The sequence below is a fragment of the Chelonia mydas genome, chromosome 1, assembly GCF_015237465.2.
Source record: "Chelonia mydas isolate rCheMyd1 chromosome 1, rCheMyd1.pri.v2, whole genome shotgun sequence".
Classification (NCBI taxonomy): domain Eukaryota; kingdom Metazoa; phylum Chordata; order Testudines; family Cheloniidae; genus Chelonia; species Chelonia mydas.
This window is the reverse complement of record NC_057849.1, coordinates 235,038,515-235,052,251: the sequence shown is the minus strand read 5'-3', so window position 1 is coordinate 235,052,251 and position 13,737 is coordinate 235,038,515. Positions and strand designations below refer to the sequence as shown.

Below are 13,737 nucleotides of genomic sequence, written 5' to 3'. Positions count from 1 at the left end.
GGTTAGTAAGATAAAGCCTTTGTAGTTAGTAGGTGGCTGAGACCTTGCCATATGCTGTTGGTAGACAGCAGCAAAGCTTTATCTTGCGATAAGCATACTACCAGCAATCTCTTAGGGGTTTTTTTTATATATATATATATATATATATATATATATATATATAATGCACCAGCACATTGTTCAGTAATATGAATGTCAATTAACCAACTTGTAAGTAATACCATTCTCCCAGGAATCACATCAACTGCACTGTGGGTAAGTTTAGATTTCAAAGATGCCCCGATCCCTCACTCTGTGATGACGGAATTGAACAGCATTAACCTTTTCACGTGCACTAACAAAGACAAGTTCAGACAAGATGTGCTGTAACTACTGCACATCTATGTTTTGTTTTTGCCCAGGGCCCTCTACGATTACCCAGCACTTCAGAGCTAATATCAGGAGCATGTTTACCTTTTTTTTTCTTTCAATATTTCTCCAAAATGACAGCCTCATTATCTGACAAAAGATAACCAGGTACAATATGGGGTATGTATAATATATATAAAGATTTTATAAAAGGATAGTCTAAGCTATTATAAAGAGATCTAGCAAGAAGATCCCTATCTTTATAAACTGAGCTGTGTTCATTTAATATTGTGTTTAGGCCAATAAAACAACTAGAAAACAAATTGTGCTCATTTATACCCGGGTAGCCCCATTCTATGTCTGCAACTAAATGCACAGTTTGGCCCAAATACTGTATTTTTCACTGCCTTGCAGTTTGCATAGTCAAAGTGAGAACAAAGTAAGTATAAACTGCTCCCACTCGGGTTGGGATGAATACCAACTTCGCAAACGTGTGAATGACTACACAAGGTGTAGGGAAGTGGAGAAGCAGACCCTCAGTTTATAGGGGCAAATTCTTCACTGACTTACATGCCATCCAGTGTCATTAGATCCAGGGAGTTATATGGGATATAAATCAGGGCCTTACCACTGAAATGTAAAGAATATTTAAAATATTTTTTGTGTTAAAGGTTCTAAACAAGATCAGAACTCCATTGAGCTCGATGATCTAGACCGAGAAAGGGTGCGAGGAGAAACAGAGGTGAAATGTGTTGCCCAAGGTCACCCGACCAGTAAGTTGCAGAGCGAGGAATAGAACTTACCTGTCCTGACCGAGTGTCCAGTGCCTTATTTGCTATTTCTTTGGATATATCTGCACTGCAAATAGACATCCGTGGCAGGCCTGTGCCAGCTGACTTGGGCTCAGGCTAAGGGGATGTTTAACTGCGGTGTAGATGTTCAGGCTTGGGCCGCAGCCCCAGCTCTGGGACCCTCCCCCGTTGCGAAGTCCTAGAGCCTGGGATCCACCTTGAGCCTGAACATCTACTCCACAGTTAAACAGCCCCTTAGCCAGAGCCCTGTAAGCCTGAGTCAGCTGGCACAGGCCAGCCACGAGTTTTGAATTGCTCTATAGACACCCCCTCTGAGACTAGCTCAGGGGATTGATAATGGGAATCTAAAGGCTTTAACTCAATGTTGCTGGATCAGACCTGATCCAGTTGGCCTATTTGAAATCGGTTAGTGATCTCAGTCTAGTTCCCAGTGAACAGGACACTACATCACAAAAGTACTACTAGCACAATGGCACCTACTTGGGGCTGTCTCCACAGATTAGCCATGGGTATAATATTAATAATTGATATCTAGCTCTTACATAGAACTTTTCAGAACTAACACAGTAACCCTAGAGGTGTTCGCTTTAGGTCAGGACTAAGGCACATGGTGGGGTGTTGTGAAGAATTCGTAATGCACTGTTCCTATTCTAGGGCTAGCTATCCAGCATCTTTCATAAGCACCAATCTAACTAAAAATATTTAGAAAAGGCTGCATGCACAAATACAATATACAATATTTATATATAAAATAACTGGACCCACACACGCATGCTTTGGGGAGAAATGGGAGGGTATAGTATCCTGTCAATGCAGATATGGATTATATAGTGTGAATTCTTAGTTGGCGTTGTAAATCTCTACCACGCTGATGTCATTTTAAAATCCGTAGATATTTTAGTAACACTACACGGTGATAAAACTAACAGAAGAAAATTGTGCTAGATGAATATAAGGTACAGCCCTTTGTGCACATGCTTGTTGCCTTGTGCTGCCCATTTGTTCATTTTGTAGTCACACTGGAAGGTAAACTTGTATTGGAGGCTGTCTGGGATGTAGACTATATTGAAGCAATCTTGTAATGAGAATAGATTACACCTATGCAATTTCTATTTGTCATTCCACTCCTGTGAATTCTCTGACAGGATGTCGTGCCTTTTCAAAGTATTCTGTATTCGGTATTTTGATCGGTTGCCCATTCTTTTCCTTACTAACAGATGAAGCTGTCCATGAGACAGATAGGAAGGTAGATATGTTCAGAAGTTCCCCAACATAATCTGGTAGTATGTTACTATGCTAACCTGCTGTGCCCCCCACTTTTCTTTTTGCTGTTTCAGAAGTGCCACCTCAAGCAAGAATCGCAAAATAGATCAGTCCCCGTTTAGTGGCATAATAAAATGGAGGTCCAGGTTTGAAATCTGACTCTGGGCCAGTTTTGACTCTCAGTTGCACTGGTGTAAATCTAGAGCAACTCCACTTAGGCCAGTAGGAAAGTTACACTGGTGTAACAGGACAGACTCTGGCCCTCTGTCTACTCACTATTACTTTGACACAAGAGTAGGGAATATTATGGAGGCGACACCATGAGGCTTGTGATACTCAGCACAAATGTCAGCTAATCAAAAAGCAGCAGCATTATCGGAACTCAGAAAGATGCTGAATTTAGCCCACTCAGCAGGTGGATATTCATGATGGCGTGATTCCCCTCTAGTTGGAGGTAGACAGAAGTTATACAAGGGGAATAAATAAGACATCCAGAAACATGCTAGTTTGATCTTGACACCCTATTGCCTACACTCTGGATTTGTGACCTGTCTAGAGCACTGAGCCTGTGTGTGGGCAAGTTTCTGGAGCCTCACTGAAGTCCGGCACAGAACTGGGGCTTTAGATTCTTCCTTTCATTGGAAAATCCCAATCCAAGGTTCTACCAAAATGGGTAGCACTAAGCGGCAGCAATTCTAGGTTGGAGAAACCTAACAGAGGTGCACGTGGCCAAGGGAGAGAATAAAAATAAAACAAAGCACAGGAGTTCTCATGCCATTTCATTTTTTTTCTTGAAGGTTCCACCTTTTGGACGTATGTCAAACTGCATTGGTTGGAAGGCAAGGTAGACATTTTGAGGATACCTGCAGGCATGTTAAGGTAACAAGGCATTTAACTGACCCCACTTTGAATTTTAAAAGAGGGTATTCTTCAAATAATTTGACATTCCCCTCCCTTTCTAATAATAAATATTGTACAGTTGAATCATCTTTAATGAGATATCGCAGTGGACAGCATATTATCTCAGATGACTCCTGCATTCTTGGATTATTTTGATTAAAATAGAATTTCTTCTCAGATTCCCAAAGCAGGCTGGTTGAGATTTCTGGTTTAAATCAAGACAGTATTGGCATAGAAGGCAGAATGCAGGATGGAGCGGCAGCCGACAGCGGAGGGAGGGAGGGCGGGCGGTATAGATTGGAATGTTTGTGGGGAAGAGGGAGGGGAATGGAATGTCAGTCAGGAAGTGATGAGAGAGGAGTGGGTGGAGACACAGTTGGAGGGGTGGGAGAGAAGTTAAGTGGGAGATGTTAGCAAGGCTTGGAGAGGAAAGGAGGAGTGAAAAACTAGGAGGTGATGCTAAAATGAGAGGTGGTTCTGAAGAACAGGTGAGGGGGAAGGCTGAGCGACCAAGGAAGGTGGCAGCAATAACTGAAAGGGGCAAGTTTGATTTAGATTGCTCTATTTACAGGTTAACTACATACCTTTAGATTTGAGAGAAGCCCATGCCCACCACTAAAGTCAGAATGAAAGGAGTAACTAGCAGTCTGATTAGGAGACAGCCATTAAAAAAAAAACAATCTGCAAAGACTTTAAATTACATCAAGTCATGTACTGAAAAAAATATAAAAGAATGAAAAGGATATAAAACTTCATGCTTTGGAAGATAAGTCAATCCTACTTGACAGGAAGTTAGGAAGAAACTTTTCCTATGGACATGTTCTTCTATTTTTGCCCAATTGGTTTCTTGGATTTACCTTTGAAGTGTCTGATACTGGCCACTGCCAGAGATTGGATTAGATGAACCACTAGTCTGATCTGGTATGGTAAGGATGGTTAGGGCACCAGTCTAGGAAGTGGTAAACTGTGGTTCAATTTCCTGTGCACCACACACTTCCTCTGTGAATTTAGGCAAGTCCCTTACTTTTCTGTGCCTCAATTACCCATCTATAAAATGGGGATAATAGCACTTCCCTACCTCACAAGGGTGTTGTGAGGACAAGTACACTAAAAACCGTTGTGATGGTCTTTGAAATGTGCTCATGAACAGCTCTATATTACTATTATTAGTTGTAATTCCTATATCCCTAATAAAAATGATATTCACATGCATCTTGTCTTTTCTCAAAGAATTGGTACCTTCTGTATTCAAAGACCTGGGTTTAGATTTTCACAGCTATTCAGCCTATGTCAAACACCATTTAAACCCTTGTCATTGTGTCCCAAAAAATGAAAATTATGCTAATTGGTGTCCTGATTAAGCAGCACATAAAGTAGCCAACCTCCTTAAGAATGTTTTCTGTTGTTGTTGAATGAAAGTAACTGTGAAGCATTAATAAAATTGGCAGGTAGGAGGAAATTTCGCTAAATCTTGCTTGGTTTCTTAAGCCTTTCCTAGGGGTTCTTCAACATTTTCCTAGTGTGAAACATATCTTGAGAGTCTCTCACATGAACCACCCCCCTTCCAGTTCAAGATCGTGCAGCCACCTCCTCTCCGTTAGTCATCACATAGCATCCCAGTGGCAACTGCAGAAATTGCTCATATGGAAAAGTAACAAAAGGAAGTATTTAATGTATTTTTAGGTGTCTCTTAATGGAATTTAGCAGCTGGAAAACAAGAAGGGGAGCCAACACCATGCAAACAGCCATCTCTTCACAGACCACCATTTGAGAACCACTGGACTATCCTGTTACTGCCACTGATGCAATGATTTCTAAGATTACACTCATGATTGAAGAGGTGTTGTATTAATATTGGTTTTTTTTCTGATTACGGCATTAGGCTGGGAGTAAGAAGATCTGGGTTGTATTCCTGGTTTGACCAAAGTCACAAATTATGTCTAAGGCAAATACATGCAGTTTCTCTGGGTAAAATTTCAAAAACTTCTAAGTGACTTAGGAATCTAAATCCCATTTTCCAAATTGACTTGGGTCCAGATATTTATATGCATTACGTGATGATCTACTCACTGTTGCAAGACCTAAGTCTCATTTTAAAATGTGATTTCAGTTTTTAGGATCCTAAGTCTCATTGACTTTCTATATGTCACTTTCAGTGCCTTTGAAAATTTTACCTTCTCTCACTCTCCATTTTACCATCTGTAACATGGGGATAATAATACTCGGCTACCTCTCAGAGCTGTTGGGGGAGTCTTAATTCAATTATGTTTGTCAACACTGTGAGAGTCTCCTATGGAATAAGTGGAAAGCATGATTTTATTTATTTTTATTCGATCACTCTTTTATTGTATTCAGTGGGAAAGCTTGAATAATCCATAGAGTTGTCAAATACATTGGGGAAGCCGGAGTTCCTGATTTTGCCCACCATGCTTCTGGCAAAGAAAGGACCTGAGAGACATTCCTAAACGAAAAATATAAACAAACTCGTGAAGCTACTCAGATACTTAAATGATTATTTTTTTTTGAAAATATGCCTTTATCAAACAAATAAAATACATTTTTGCCTTCATTTTCCCCCCTGGTTTTGGTGGCAGGTTTCCCGAGGCATCAGCATGTGGGTAGTCACTCCCTTGCTCTATTGATCCTGACAAGGACATGTGTTAAGGAGCCCAGTCCTCCCTGAGGCAGTGACTAACTACAGATTTAACGGGTCCAAGCAAGGAGGAGGAGAGGTTCTAAAACTTGTCATTTTTCTGGGATCATCATTTCACCCTTTTAATCTCAACCTTCTCCATGTCTATTTCACATAATCACGGTGTGTTATAGCCAGGAGGCAGGCTCCCAGCAACTCTGCAGAGCCCTTCCAGAGTTGGCTGATATGGAGGGTATAATGCACAACTCTTCAGTAGGTGGGAAGTACCTGTAAGAGCAAGCAGTGCTCTCTATAAGCCCGGATACCCTGTGAGGACAGAAAGTGAGGCAGAGTCTGAAATAAGGAAAGAGAGAGAGAGAGAGAGAGGAGGAGGACTGGAGCATCCCTTCATATTAGCTGTAGGGGAGGGAGGTGATGCAACTTGCAAAATAACTTTTTTTTGGTTTATCCTGAAACAAGTTTATCCCTAGCCACAGATATCCAGAATTGGCTACGGGCAGATCCACTACGCAGGCCTAGCACACTACTTTTGAAGAAGATGAGAATCTGTTAAGTGTGTGTGGGGCAGGGTTAGAAGAATAGTCTATGCCAGAGGCCCAAAGTTTTAATATTAGATGCTGTGAGCACATAAAAGGTGAAGCTTGATGATTGGGCTCCATTTATAGCTATTGTCCACACTAGGAAATTTTGTATCTTTTTTTTCAGCAACAGTTTTGGGTTCTGTTCTGAAGCTACAAATCATAGTTTTCAAATGAGTGGCAAAATAAGTTCTTCTATGTTTAGATTTTTTCTTGACCCACAAAATTATTATTTAAATAACTCTTTCCTGTTCTTGTCTAATCTATTAAATATGGTACGTCCAGTAAAAAGAAAAATACCTTAATTAAGTGCCAGAAGTATGACCTAATAGAAGCACTGCAAAATACAATATGGATTAATATATTCAAATATTTCTGCATTCTTACAGGGTGTAAGTCATTGCGCAATATGACCAATGACTTTTTATTTCACTTACCAGCATTATGTTACCTTGAAAAAATAACATTAAATGTGCATCTGACAAAAGCAAAAAAATTCTGAGATTGTTTCCCCTATATTTTAAACTTAATCTGTGTTGCATCTATGTATTGACCGGCAATAATAATACAGTATTTTACAATAGGGAACATCATTACAAGACATCTACAATATTTCATTATAGGCAGAGCAGCAGACAGAATGGCACTGTTAACTGTGACTTGTCTTCCTGTTATTGGTGTGCTAATCTAGAATCTTACAATTCGATGTTGTTATTCTCTGTGCAGCTTTGTAGTTTGCAAAATAACCTACGTATACAGTTTATATACACTTTATAATCTAAAAAGATACAAAAGCACTTCACAAATAGATACAGACTTTTCAAATGCCGTGTGGAACATGGCACCTGTTTAACAGCACACAGCATCCCTGTATTTCTGTCACTGGGTATTTAAAGAGGTAAAATACTTACCAATTAAAAATAAAAAGGGATTTTTATTTACTTATTTATTTTTGCTAGGAAGAGTGTGGGCACCAGGGATAAGCTGAGGAGGACAGGTTTTGATTTTGCAAAAACAAACCCTAAATCAGCCTTGAAGATTGTTCCTACCTCCTCAACATCATACCTTCTATATGCCTGAGAAATCACTTACAGGGGCTGATCCTGAGAAGCACCGTGTACTTGAAACTCTTTCTGAAATCTCAGAGTTGCAGCTGCTCAGCACCTCTCAGGATGAGGCCCTTATGCTTCTTTTCTTCCATCTGGGGATAATACTACTCCTCAGGGTCTTTGTGAAACTAAATTAATGATTATTTGTTGAGTCAATGTTTATAAGGCACTTTGAAGATGAAAGGCTCAGTTATTACTGTAAAATATTTTAAGAGCTATTTGCTACATTATAGTTCCTTTGTAATTATTTTTTCTTTCTTTTAAGATTCTTACATGTATTTTTGAGCTGACTAACTGATAGTGTTTGCAGTAGAACCTTATTGTATCTCCAGCTAAATGCAGTACGGTAAAAGTCTACAAGAAAGAATTGATGTATCTGGGATTTTATCCACCATGTACTCTTCTGCTATTTGTGCAAACTGCTTTCATCATGCTTATAAGGATTTATCAAGATGCTTACCTGTTGGGAAACTCAGTGTGATTTCTTGAGGGTGCAATCTGGGGCTGAATTATGTGATCTCCTCTTCTGCTCCTCTAACTATTCATACATCAATGCCTCTACCATTGTAATTCTCTTTGGTCTCCTCTTTATTCAGCAGTTGCTGTACAAAACAAATGTATGTTGTGCTCAGAGAATACTGTATATCATATACTTGTATCCAGCCAATGAAAAGAGTATATTCAGTGCACATAAGCAAATTGTCTAAAAATGTCTTGCTAGGGAAAGCTAGTGGTAGCCTGTGCTTTATGTTGTAGAATGTGGTATAGATAGGAGTAGGAGCAAAGGAAAATTTTGGATGAATGTCAGGCAATATTTCTTAATAGTGAGTATCTTAGGCTTTGGAACCGTCTCCCTAGAACCATGGTGGAAATCCTTTTGCTTGTGTCAATTAAAACTAGACTGGCTTAAACTCTGGGGAATCTACTGTAGGGAACAATACTGCAGTAGTCACTCTCTCTCTCTTCCATCTGTAACTCCTGTGCTTGAACTTCTGAGTATTAATTGAAATGCTCTTATACCCTGACTGCAAGGAGTTGAAATATTTTCTTTGGCATAGGAATAGGAGAGGCCTTTTTAATGTCCTCCCGCCTCCCAGCTTTCCTTGCCTTGTGAGGAAATCGCTGGGTGAGAAGTTCAGCTTCATGAAGAAGCAGGGCCAGCTTTACAACTGGTTGATCCCCAAATGGCTGGACAGACTATTTGGGCAAGAAGTTTCCCCTCTCTGCACCTCTGCCACTGCAGTAGGAGTTTGTGTCAGACTGAGAGTTGCCCAGTCCTTTGATGTGAGGGGATAGTGCAGTCAGGTACCCTTGTCAGTATTACCCCCCGGACTGCTTAGATCAGGCCAGCCCTTATGGAAATCCTAGGCAGCACAGATGTTGTTTAGTTAGTATCAGAGCCAGAGATCATTACAGGATCCTGTCGGTAGCCAGTGGTCACAATAATCTTTTTTTTATATTTATTACAATGAAGTCCTCTCTCTTCTGAAAGTCTGGTCATTATGGGAGAGACAGGGTGCAAACCCAATTGATTGCATTACATTGTGTGTGAGACTAGCCCCAGAGGGGCTGTGCCTAGCACATTTTAGATTTTATTTCTTCAAAAAACCGTTGCAAAGCTGTAACATGACATTATTTAGAAATACAAAGAGACATTGAGGGTGATCAGTGATGCATCATGGAGAGGCCCATTTGTTTCCATTTAACAAAGGAAGGTTAGGGTAGTACATCATCTTGCTGCTTCCATTTTGTGCATTTAGGAAACCGTCTGTCCCACAACTAATTGAGAAGCGAAACTGGTTTAACACGGTCAGTAAAGGAGCTGGTATTTTCCTCACTACTACTAAGGGTTGCTGCAGTGGCAGTACATACATATGTATATATATTCTCTGTTCCTTAAAAATTCTGTCAATCTCAATATGTGCATCTGTGATTTTCTTGCTACTGTTTCCTTCCATTCTCATGGTTGCCTTTTATTTGATCTTTTAAAGTTTCCTGTTAACTGTTCTATCCATATTGTGGTAGAATCTGGCCACCTTAACTGGATCAGGCCATAAAAGAAGTAATCACTGTATTAGGGTCTGCTTCTGTTCCCACTCAAGTCAATGCGAGTTTGGTCATTGACTTCACTGGCAGCAGGATATGGATCAGGGTTGAGCATTCTCAGTGTGGGTGGCAGTAAAGAGACTTGAACCAAAATTCCAAATTTCAGCACTTTTGAAGTTTGGATACAGATCCAACTTTGAAAGCTGGGCCCATCTCTGTGAAAAGGGGTGATAGGTCTCATGTATATTTCTCTGCATCGATACCAGCAGTCCCACGTAGCGTGCTCCCTCTTTAATAAACAGTTCATAGTTTGCTTCTTCAGTACCGCCTATAGCCCATAAATTGTGAATCAGCTTCCTGAAATCTCTGTTTACAATTATCAGTCCTTCTCATATTCCCTATTCTATTGTCCCTGTCTACTTGCAAATGTTTCTATTGCATGTGAGTTGCAAAGGAGAAGCATGAACTAGTGGTGTCAGCACTAGTGCAGGCCAGGAATTTTTGGAGGAAACTGTTTTCTTGTCAGAAAATGCTGATTCGTTGAAACTGTTAGGGGGAAAAGGGTCTGTTTTGACTATTTTTTTTTTGCTTTGAAAACATTTATTTTTTTTCAAAATAGTCAAAATTTCCTGTTTTGACAGTTTTTTTATCAAAAATTCTGAGTTTTGATTGAAATAACTTTTCATTTTGAAATTTAAGTTAATTATGGTAAAAAATAAAAACAAAAACCCTAATGGTCAAAATAAAAAAAAAACATTTCATACTTTTTGTGAGAATATGTTTTGATTGACCAGAATTTTTTTCAGATTGTCAGTTCATGAAGATTTTAACTTTTCATCCCAATTTCCAGATCTTGAAAATTTTCCGAAGATGGGAAAACTCTTTCCTGCCTAGCTCTTGTCAGCACTCCAGCAAGGATTCCTGAGTCCATATTCCGGATCAGACACCAACTCCCTTTGTGGCCTTGGGTAAATCACTTAACCACTCTTCCTCAGTTACTCCATCTGTAAAATGGAGGGAACAATATATACTTACATCACGTGTTATGAGGCTTAATTAGCTGATGGCTGTATGGGACCATCAAGACAAATACAGGTTCACTGTCTGTTAGATTATTAAACAATAGGGTGTTGTAATGCAAAGGGTTAATTTTGCCTCAGTGGTCAATTCTGACCACTTCATTGAGGCGAAACACTGTGAGTTAAAAATTGTGAGGTGGGAAACTATTAACTTTTTCTTTTGTTATTAATCGTTCTGTTATTTATTGCCATTTACTTTGTAATTATTGCTTGAGAAAAAAAATCTATCATTGCTGTGTGCCAGCTGTAACTGCAGCTGCGGATTTAGAGACGAAATTCAGGCTTCAGCCTTTCCCTGGGGCTGATGGACTTCTCTTTTCAAAGTAGGACACTTCTATCTGATGGCATTAACCATAAAATCCCCCATTTCAAGTCTATGATATCCTGAAGGACAACGGCTCATTTCATTTCTTATCAAGAAATCGGGCAGATCAGTCATATTTCCTGAATCAAATGACATTTTCAGAAAATTCATTTGAACCAAAAATGAGGTTTCCTCTCCACAGACTCCAATTAGTCTAAAAGTGGTTTTCTGATGAAAATTCTCAAAATAACTGAGCTGTATAAAGGAAAAATCTATATCTGTATATGTATGTATATAAATATATGTACACACTCTCTCACCGTAAAAGCTACAGCCAGAGTACCCTATCAAGCAGTATAAATCTTTAATTTTGGCAATCAGAATTAATAGTGAAATACTTCAGATCTTTCCTTTGCTTCCTTTTATTTTTCTCCCCCTCATCCCATCACTCTGGCTATTCCAGTGGGAGAGTGCTCACTCATTTGCTCCCTAAGTACACAAAATTAGCTGCTTATCTGTTGATCTTCTTACATGATCCTTTAAAAATCCTTTCTCTGTATGTGTGTCCAAGGCCGCTTTTGCCTTTACAGGAAACCAAGGCAAGCCAACCCCCAGACTTTTCCTTACCCGCTCACAGGAGGCCTGGGCCTAATTAAATTGCTCTCAAAGACAAGAAGGGATGAATTTCTTTCTGCCCATCTCCCTTGTCACCCATTTAACTCAGCTGAGATTCATTCACTTCTTTTTAGTTATGTTAAAAAAAAAAATACCGAGGATGTTGATTTGGCATGATGGAAAGGGAGGGAGGAGGGGAGGGAACGGTGGCACATATACTCTTAATCTGATTATATTGTATAGGTGTAAAATGCTAGGAGCAAACAATGGAAGAAAAATCAAGTGCAAGAGTGCCAGAGGTGGGGTTTGATTTCTCTTGCTAAATAGGTCCTTCAGTTATTTTAGTTTATTATTATTTTTAAAAAACTTAAACTGGAGAAGAGCCTGGATTATTATTTTTAAAATATATACATTAAAGAGGTAAGCCTCAGTGCTTCTGTGCTGGCTTGCTCTCTCTTTCTCTTCCTCTTTTCTCTTTCCCTCACTCAGATTAATGAGGGAGGCCTGGGAAATTAGGATGAGCCTTGCCTGTTAATGCCGCGCTGCCTGACAGAGGCGGAAGGGAAGAGGCGGCCACTTTGGCTCGACTGCTATCGATTGCACCAGGAGGGTCACAGGGGAGAGACCACTGCTGCTGCACTTCTGAGGGAGCGGGGAGGGTGGGGGTTGTGGTGGTAGAGGAGGGGGGGAGCTTCGGCTCTACCAAACAACAGGGTCCCCTGTGCAAGCTGAAGCCCAGCAAAGGCCTAAGAAGAGCTGAGCAATTAGCCTTTGAAGGTCATCCAAAGCTCCCCCTCCCCCATACACTCCCTTCTTTCCTTGCAGTACAGTATCCTCCTTCTCCTGCTCCTTCATCACCCAAACCCCAAACACATCTGAGGAATCCGTTCAATTAAATCTCTCTCAGCTCCAGCTGGCTCCTGAGTGAAAGGTCAGTGGAGTCCAGGAGGGAGAGAAACACACAAGGAGGAGCTGGAGCTGTTGCTGCTACCACTGCCTCTTCTGTCTTTCTCTCCCCTCCACTCCTCCCTCTGCTCACCTCCCCTCTTTAATGATACCCAATGGTCAATCACTCCCCAGCAGAGAGAGAGATGCCCTGAAGCATCATTGTGGTCGGGAGCGATCGATCGGGTTTTAAAAAAAAGATTATAATGATAACCCGTGGATATAATGTCAGAGAGTTTGCGGTACCTCTTGGAGGCTGCTCTCGCTCTGTCTGCCAGGGCCAGTGAGAAGCTTGGAGGGGCCCAAGAAAGCCTTTCCCCCCACTGAGCCCACTTAGCCCTGCCTTAAAGACAGCTAATTAGATGGAGGGCTACTCTGTCTGTTTACACTGGTGGGGTGGGCGTAGGTGGCAGGGGAGGGTCTTAGACCAATGGTAAACAGGACTAAAGCAACCTTTGTCCTTCAAGTTAACTGAAGATAATCACATAGAGATGTAGATATAAATAATACATACACACATGCACTGCACAGTCCAGACACAAAGATAAAGATACTATGGTATTCTACAGTAATCACCCCAAATACTGCTTACTATAGAACGTATTGTTCTGGGCGATAACTTTAAAACACCTTACTACTTTTTTAATGAGGACAGATACACACGTACACCTGCCTATGGGTGGGGAGGAAAAACAAACTGCCGTAGTTTTCCTAAGGCACCTACCACCATGGAGTCTAAGTGCTGACAGATACATACAAACATTTTTAATTTCTTAGCATACGTCTGAGTAAATTGGCAAAAATAGCAAATACTTTTGCTAATAATGTATTATTAGAAGGATTTCAGACCCTGATAGAAATGAACTCCCCCATACTTCATCCCAACATGTACTTTATTAAAAAATAAATAAATAAAGTTTGTGGACCCTCACGCACCCTTTTAGAGGCTATAGAATAGATAACCCAATACAAATAATTTACGATCCCCCACACAGATTTTTTTTGTTGTCACGTTATTTTCTGCTTCATTTGATGAACAAAACTACATTTTCCTCTGCACCTATTAAACTATTTGATGATGCCTT

At 40.3% G+C, this 13,737-nt stretch overlaps 1 long non-coding RNA gene across 2 annotated transcripts in view; it reads left to right on the top strand.

Moving 5' to 3' along the window:
- Positions 1–7,106, top strand: part of LOC122462236 — a 60,970-nt gene extending 53,864 nt beyond the window's left edge. The window contains exons 2-3 of one of the 2 annotated variants that reach the window (XR_006284671.1): positions 3,221–3,302; positions 5,007–7,106. This is a non-coding gene — a long non-coding RNA (uncharacterized LOC122462236). The remainder of the gene's footprint in view (positions 1–3,220; positions 3,303–5,006) is intronic. The other variant, XR_006284672.1, reaches the window with a different exon arrangement.
- The last annotated feature ends 6,631 nt before the right edge of the window (positions 7,107–13,737 follow it).